This window comes from Triticum dicoccoides, chromosome 5B (genome assembly GCF_002162155.2).
Source record: "Triticum dicoccoides isolate Atlit2015 ecotype Zavitan chromosome 5B, WEW_v2.0, whole genome shotgun sequence".
Classification (NCBI taxonomy): Eukaryota; Viridiplantae; Streptophyta; class Magnoliopsida; order Poales; family Poaceae; genus Triticum; species Triticum dicoccoides.
Genome location: NC_041389.1, coordinates 330599594 through 330608198, shown reverse-complemented (window position 1 = coordinate 330608198; position 8605 = coordinate 330599594). Strand labels below are relative to the sequence as shown.

The 8605-nt window shown below is 46.9% G+C and overlaps 1 long non-coding RNA gene and 1 pseudogene across 4 annotated transcripts; both read left to right on the top strand.

Annotated features, from left to right (window-relative positions):
- The first annotated feature begins 560 nt into the window (after positions 1–560).
- Positions 561–3713, top strand: LOC119308726. 4 transcript variants are annotated; one of them, XR_005150258.1, is made up of 6 exons: positions 561–1869; positions 1961–2028; positions 2168–2253; positions 2600–2656; positions 2768–2817; positions 3328–3713. It is a non-coding gene; the product is annotated as an uncharacterized LOC119308726 (long non-coding RNA). The 4 variants fall into 4 exon arrangements; XR_005150256.1 differs by lacking the exon at positions 3328–3713 and having other exon boundaries at positions 561–1401; positions 1810–1869; positions 2768–3190; XR_005150257.1 differs by lacking the exon at positions 3328–3713 and having other exon boundaries at positions 561–1587; positions 1810–1869; positions 2768–3190.
- A 918-nt stretch (positions 3714–4631) lies between these two features.
- LOC119309476 lies at positions 4632–7722 on the top strand (annotated as a pseudogene).
- Positions 7723–8605: the final 883 nt, after the last annotated feature.

Genomic DNA, 8605 nt, shown 5'->3' with positions numbered 1-8605 from the left:
CCCTCCCACTGCAGTGCTGCTCCACCCGCGGCTCCAGCTGGACGGCCGAGGCCGACGGCGAGGCGGCCGCCTCCGACGGGGCGGAAACGCCATGGCCGCTGCTTGTGGGAAGGTTGCTGCCGGCGTCGTGTTGGTAGTGGTCTGGATCTGGCGCCTTCGGCCTCGCATCGACGGAATCCTTCGCCGGCTTGAACTCAAAGGTCCAACCTTTTTGCAAGTTCGCCGCGGGAAGGAGGAGAGGAGCGCGGCGAGGCCACCGAAGGTAGGGGAGGAGAGCGCGGCGGCGAGCCGGAGAACAGCACAGAGCGGACCGCGGCGGCCAGCCGGAGAAGAAAGTGAGGGCGAGGACCGCGGGTTTGATCAGAAATAGATGAAGGGGGTTTTTGCAAAAAAGCAGTCGCGACATCTAATTCCGAACGGAGGGAGTATATATATTAAAAAAACAAGAGAACTTGATGAGGACGGACGAAAACTCTGCCATCCCCATGCGCCTGCAGCCGCAACCCCTACAATCACGCATCACGCAGGAAAAAAAGAAACAGATCCCAATCGGAGGCGACCCCTACAATCACGCACGAAAAAGAGAAACCGGCCGCTGCGTCTCGGGCTTGCCATCGCAATCGAATCAGATCCTCAACGGCCGCTATCCCAATCGGATCGCCTCACCCTCAACCGGCCGCTGCGCCTCTGGCTTGTCATCGCAAGACCTCTCGTTGGTGTGATCCTCCTTCCCCTCCTCACTTGATTTCATCCTTGCCATCGAGTGGTCTTCAAGGGGACGCCGGTGACTCCTCCGATGGTGGTTGTGGGGTCGTCCGGAGAGGCGGGGAGCAGCGGCGCATTGGTGGACCGACCGGGAGTGGCCTCGCGCTAGGGTTCCTCCCCACACCCCCGCTGCGCTTCATCTCCCTCTCGTTGCACCCCTCCCATCTATGGTGTCTCTCCCAGTGAGGCATAGCGACGGGCGTTGGCTATTCCGGCGCGTGCGCAGCACACGACGGGCCGAGGGGCGTGGGGTCGATGGCCGGAGGTCAAAGGCGAGCGGGGGCGGCGGCTGGGGATTGGCGTGTGCTATTCACGGGCTGTCTGCTGGCTGTGTGCGTGGTGCACAGGTGGTAGTAGCAGCAGCCACGGGCTTTTCTCTGAATTTGCATCAACAACAGCAATAGCAGGGTCACGGACAGGATCATCAAATCCCTCTGAATTCTTGCCGGTTCAGGTTCTTTCCGTGCACCGGCTGATCGAGGTGGTGAAGCACATGTTAGCCGTGAGGAGGGACCTCGGCAACCCCGGCTTCGTCAATGTCGCCGGTAACGCGTCCGAGATGATGTCGCCGAAGTTAGCCGGAGTTCTTGACTTACTATCTTGTCTTCTGAACTACTATCTCTGAATTTATTTAAGGTTACTTCTCATATCTCTGTTCTAAAGTAAATGCAACATGTGTCTTGCTTGTTATGTGTATGTGCAACAGATTTGTGCTACAAAGAAGGGTTCATGTGCAAGGAAGCATAGAATATATGAGGCAAAAAAAGAAAGAAAATGATCAAGGGTAGAATCATGCTTGGGAAATCCATACGAAAATCTGAAGTATGGGTGTTTAAAAATCTTCCCTTTGTGACTGCTTGGAAATCTGAAGTATCAAGACTGTTCTATTCATATATGATTTTTTTAGTATGAGGCACAAAACATGCTTACTGATATATAGTTTTGAAATCATGCTTGGGATTTTCTCCCTCCCATGTTATATCCAATATTTGCTGTCAAACCTGAACCTGAATATCCTGAACCATTTTCATTTGTATTTGATAGTAGGATAAATAACTGCTCCAAAGTCATCAAGCCATCATCATTCACGGGTTTAATTTGCAGGTAAGGAAAAGTTGATTTCTTATCAGATGAATAATTTACAAGTGAACATGTGTACAACTGATGTTTGCATTATTTTGTGAGAATTATTTAGGTGCTCTAAAAGAATAGAGGTACGGTTCTGAAAGATTAGATGTTGATCCAAACCTTGCTTGAGTGCAGGTGTGTAATGTCAATCAATTATTTCTTATTTGAGTGTCAGAAATGCTTTCTGAGTGAATCATTTCCATTGGCTGCTTCTTATTACCATGCATGTATATGTAATGAAAGGTTGTAGTTATACTTTGTCTTCCTCACACAGGTCCATGAGTCCAGCCTACAGACAACTCATACAACAAAACAGAGTGAACAACTTAATCTCTTGTATGCCTAACTATGCGGATATAGGTAACGCAACATTCGTTTGTTTTCTATAAATTTACTGCGCATATGTGAATTAGTATATCTTCAGTTTGTTCCACACCCCTCTTTTTTATATAATCCCGTGCCATTTTATATTTGTACAACTTGCATGGAAGGAAGTGAAGGAAATCTGGGATTCACCATGACGATGTGCATTCTAGGATTCACCATGACGTTGTGCATTATAAAAAAACATAAACAAATTCCTATCACTTAAGAAGTTAAGATACGTCTAGAGATCTACTGCTAGCGGAACAATGGAATGGAGTGTACAAAGTCTTTCGTACCAATTATTCATGCTGATGGAATATTCACCCTTCATGCTTTGCAGAACTATGGAGTGGAATGTACAAAGTCAGCAACCTCATGACGAGAAGGGATAACCTTGGTTGGTGAAGATGACATACTTAGTCCACTCCTTGCTCTGCTTAGTAATGATGTACGAAACAGCAAAATACTAATTCTTTTGTTTTATGTGCGCGCAACATTTTGGATGCAGATGCAGACCAACATCTTTGGCTCCACTATTATTGATGAAAACTGGATGTGGTGAGTGTCGTCGAAATTTTATCCACTATCATTTTATTCACATTTTTAGTAGAATGACTATTCAGGCAAGATTAGAAAATAGAGAAATTGGTTCCATAATGTTTGGATTTTGGAGGCTTGTCATGCACTTCAAGTTTGACACGTCGATAAGCTGTCTTGTATATCAACAAAGTTATTGAGCCAGTGCTTGCACACATATATTTGGTTTTATTGTAAGAGCACTCTTCATAAGTCTTATTTTCAAGGCCGAGAAGGTATTGCCGTTCATGACATGTGTTGTTATAGTGGGAGTACTACTCTTGTTTATCTTGTAATTATAACTCGATTTGATAGTGCAGACTGGTTGAATTATCAATGTACATTTGGGTATAGAGCATGAGAATGTATGAAACTTCTGAACACTTTCAGGTTATCCATAAATTAGTAGTCCTGGCCACTTTTCAAAAGCACATTGTACAACTAAATTGTTGAAAGTGCAGTTCTACATTAAGTACCCACTGAAATTTTCAGATTGTTGGACAAACTGCAGTTACAAATAGTATTCCTCATTTGACTCTTGTGGGGAGAGAGATAAAATAAATCTGCCATCAGTAGGCGAGTTCCAACACTGGATGGCAAGGCAATGCTCTGTTTGGAAATAGTTATTCGCTTGAAGGAGGTAGAAGGCGGTGCAGCAGCTGCAGTTTTCACCTCATTTGTGCTAGCCATTTTTTTCTTGAAGATTTGTGCCAGCCAATTTGGGTATGGGTGATGCTCATGGAAGCTATTCTATGTAGCTCACGGATTGTCTTGCCTATATAATTCTTGATGTAGCTGATGATTGAATCCTGGAATGCTAGGATTCCATGAATGGAAAATGCGTGTGCAAGATTGGTACATTTTGTGATGGAAGGATTAGTAGATTTTATCTTCTTCTTTTACAACATGTGAGAACATTGAATAAGTGAAACAACAGACGTTATTGACCACAAAAATTCGCAATGGTTTCTCACTATTGGAAACACAACTTGAGTGGTGTTGAAACATTGTGTATTTCTTAATTCATATATTTTTGGAAAACTTTCATGTTTTAATTATCCACTTATTATGAAATTGGTTAAGGCATGAGACGTGCGTTGCACGTGCACACTTACTAGTATTAGTAGGTACAGTATTAAATTGTCGCCTATTTTATACAAAGTTATACTAAATGGGCCACCGTTAATATGGATCAAAAGGTGTAGTCCGGAACGCAAAAGATTCATACAAATAATCATATTATTTTTTAGCTATCTTTTTTTCAATATAAAATATAGGATAATGGCTTGTATTTTTTTTCTAGAGAGAAAGATAGTGGCCTCGTATAAATAGACGGAGGGAGTATTGTGATCGGAGGCCGAATTTCGTGTTTTGACCCTTTTTAGAAAGTATTTCAGGATCTGGTCCCGGTTTGAAATTTTTTCGAGATTTGACCCTTTTGCCTACCGCCAGGGCATCTGGCGGTAGGGTTAGATAGCCTACCGCCAGGTCCCATGGCGGTAGGAAACTTATCCACGTCAGCACGCGGAGACGGCGCCGTCCCCCTCCGTCGCACCCTACTGTCATGGGCCCTGGCGGTAGGCTGTCTAACCTTACCGCCAGGGGCCCTGGCGGTAGGGTGCGGGGCAGTTATTTCGCCCGAGACCGTGCCCCTTCCCTTCTCCCCACCCCTCCCCTCCCCCAAGTCGGCAGTTTCTCCTTTCTTTCTCCCCCAAGTCGCCCCTCTCTCCCTCTCTCATCTCCTCCACTCCCCCCCTTGGATCTTCACCGATTCTTCACCGTTTTGGCGGATCGAGATGGCCCCGAGGAGAGAACCGTAAGCTCCTCCGATCCCTCCAATTACTTTTTGCAAACTTGCTACCGATTCGACGCATTATTTGCTTGAAATCCCTCATGTTTTTGAACTTAGATTGATTTTTTTTCACCTAAGATTGATTGTAGTTGTAGTTCTTAGTTCTTTAGTAAGTAGTGGTATTGGATATGTACTCTAATCAATAGTTCATATGTTAGTGTGAAGATGAACCCTAGTTCATAATTTTTTTTGTTAAAAAAATCATGATGTATTGTTGATAAAGGGATGAACCCTAGTTTGATGATGCATGTTGATATGATGATATGCTCTAGTGTGAAGATGAACCCTAGTTTGATGATGCATGTTGATATGATGATATGAAGATATTGTTTGGAAAATTTTGTTTAAAAATATGAAGCTATGATGTATGTTGGAGGTTTTTTTTATATGATGCATGTTGATATGATTTGATCCATCATGTGTAGTAGATGTTGTTGGAGGAATATGCTTAAAATTTGATCTTGATATGATTTGAGTTCATTGTTTATTTATGTATGCTTATGCTTATGGTGCTTTTGTTTATGAAACTCTATTAAGGCGGCCACCTCTTGCGGACAACATCGGCCCACGGTACTGCATGCTGGACTGGGCATTCGACAAGGGCCATCGTGCCCGTTTCATAGAGAACGGAGAGGTAAGTGATATGAAAGAAATTTTGATCAAAGTTCTCGGATTGATGAAAATGATTTCCTAACTTTTTGGCGTTCACTTTTTAACAAACGCTCCAGCCACTACGCATGAGGGGTCACGGGGTTCATGGGCATATGGACTACGATGAGCGCTACGCGCCGTTCTTCAAGAGAGCCCGTCTGTTGGGTTTCGTGTTGCAGTTCAAGCGTCAGCCGCCGACGCTTGTCCACGCGGCTCTCACAGCTCTGATTGACCGTTGGAGACCGGAGACCCATTCTTTCCATCTGCCATGCGGGGAGATGACGGTGACCCTAGAGGACCGGGGGATGATTATTGCAATGCCGATCGAGGGTCATGCACTCACCGGTCGAGTGGAGAGGGCCAACTGGCAGGAGAGGGTCACCACCCTCATCGGCGACTGCCCCGGTGCCAAGAGTAACCGTACATCCGGTGTGCCGTTGCCCTGGCTCTCGGAGCACCGGAGGACATGCCCCCAAGGCGCAGATGAGGCGACTGTGGAGTTGTACGCGAGGTCCTATCTGTGGTATATTCTCTCAGAGGTCGTGTTTCCAGACAGCTCCGGGAACTCTGCCAACTGGGCGTATCTGTTCTTCCTAGCGGACTGGGATGCAGGGTACAGTTGGGGGGCGGCATCTCTCGCCTACCTATACCGTTCGGTAAGAGAGTGTCTAATTGCGTACCTACCTACGAAAGTGTGTCCATGACATTTTCTTATATCTGATCCTCATTTGATATTTTGCAGCTTGACGACGTAACGCAGAGGACGGGAGACAAGTCCAATATGGGTGGCTTTGTCTGGGCCTTCTCCATTTGGATGTGGGAGCGGCTGCCGGTGGGGCGTCCGGAGAAGTTGCCAAGACGCCCATGGGAAGACTATGGCGAAGAAGGCGACGAGACTCGAAACCCCACCGTAGCTTACGAGTGGGACGTTGTCAAACTCTACACGGGCCTAAACAAGACTTCGTACAAGACCTACACCAACGAGTTGGACGCTTTGACGCATACGCAGGTATATGAACTCGCACAACACCTTTCTCTTTGATTTCGCTATTGACCGAGAGTGCGAACTTACCAAGGTATATGTAATAGGTAATCTGGTGCCCGTATCGACAAGAACGAGAGTGGGCCTTTGATCTGAACGTGATGTGCGATGCGGACCGTGGTATCTGGCGATGCATCGTGCCCATGATCTGTGTGTACACCGTCGAGTGGCATTTGCCACAACGCGTGGCCACGCAGTTTGGGATTTATCAGCATACCCCACCGGGCCAGCCCACCGATACCGGCGGCCACGCGCTGCACCTGTGAGCTCTTTGTTGTCCGTGAGATTATCATGTTTCTTGTTGCTTATGATGATCTCATTGCGCTTATGATGATTCTTGTTGCTTATGCCTTGCAGGATGAGCCGGCAGAAGAATCAGTCGATCACAAACTGGGGAGAGGAGCATAAGACTCATGTGACGGAGTGAAACCGATGGAGGTGGCGTAAAGACGTGGAGAGGAGAGTGACTAACTGGGATGATTATCTGGGCTGACACATGAGGTGGTACGATGATGGCCAGAAGCACCGTCTTCGTCTCAGGCCTCGATGGACGGCGGAAGACATCGCGGAGCTGGAGTGGGCTGACCCCGATGAACAGGCATACCAGACTGGCATCAGAGACATGCACAGTGGATTTAGGGAGTTTGCACCCCTCATCAACAGAGTGGTACGTTTGAACCGACGGTCGTATTTAAAATATTTTATTCGTCAACGTGACTGACTTATGCCGTTGCAGTCCGGTGAGCTGAACAGATGCATCTTTGAAGCCTCAGATGCACTAGGTCATCTTCCCGGGAGCGTACAATCTGAGACCAGAGTCAGGGGGACGATGAAGGTACAATTTCAGTCTCCTCGGAACAGATGCATCTTGTTCACTTGCAGTCAGTAGATCTGAACTTATTATGACCTTGCTTCATTGTGAGTGCAGAAGTTCGTGCAGCGTTGTCGCAAGCTGGTAGGGCTGCTTGGGTGTGCTGGAGCTGGGTCAGTTGAAGCTCATCAGCCTGTAGCCACACAGGGTATCATCGGCTCATCGAGCCATGCTCCCTCGTCGTCTAGGTTGGTTGGAGAGGAGGAGGAGGAGGAGGAGGCCATATATGAAGAAGGGGAGGAGGAGGATGAGAGCAACGGGGAGGAGGAGTACGATGAAGATTATGGACCTCCAGCAACTCAAACGTCTCAAGCATCTCAGCTGCCGAAAAAGAGGAATCCGAAGAAGAAGGATTTGCTGAGTCCGGACCCTTTCCAGAGACCGGTTCCTCGACGGCCCAAGAAGAAGACCGAAGAGCATCATTCAAAGAGTAACGAGGACCGTACCTTCAAGAGGGGAAGGAGCAACTGATTATGCTCTTCGATAGTTGGCTCTTTTAGTTTCGTTGAACTTCGTTTGATTGAACTATTCGGGTGGTTATGAAGCTACGTGGAACTATGTGTTTGCTATTTGTGGATCTATGTGTTTGCTATTTGTGAAACTATGTGGAACTCCATTTACTAATTAGTTGAAGTTCGTTTGAAATGTTCTATGCACTTCAAATTTGTTAATGTGTATGTGATGCCCAAGTTTAATTGTTTGAGATCTGTGATATTGTTGTCATATTTGTGAAAATTGTTATAATATTATTGTCATATTGAATTTGAAAAAAAGCAAGCAAATGAACTTAAATTCATAAAACGCAGGACCCTACCGCCAAGGCCCCTGGCGGTAGGGTCAGATAGCCTACCGCCAGGGCAACTCAATTCTTCGTTACAGAATCGTTACACTGAAAAAACAAGACCCTACCGCCAAGGCCCCTGGCGGTAGGGTCAAACAGCCTACCGCCAGGGCAACTCAATTCTTCGTTACAGGATCGTTACACTGAGACAGGAACCTACCGCCAGGTGCTCTGGCGGTTGATTTGGACAGCCTACCGCCAGGCCTCCTGGCGGTAGGTACTTATCCACGTCAGCGCAGTCAAACGGCCGCCGTCCCCCTCTGTCGCACCCCTACCGCCATGGGCCGTGGCGGTAGGCTATCTAACCCTACCGCCGTAGGCCCTGGCGGTAGCAAAAGGGTCAAATCACGAAATTTTTTCAAACAGGGGTCAGATCCTAAAATCCTTTCAAAAAGGGTCAAAACACGAAATTCGGCCGTGATCGGACCGGAAGTTGCCGCTGTTCCCGAGGGAGACGAGTGAGTGAGCGACGCGACTCCCGTAAGCCGTTGATTATCCACGCGTACAAGATCC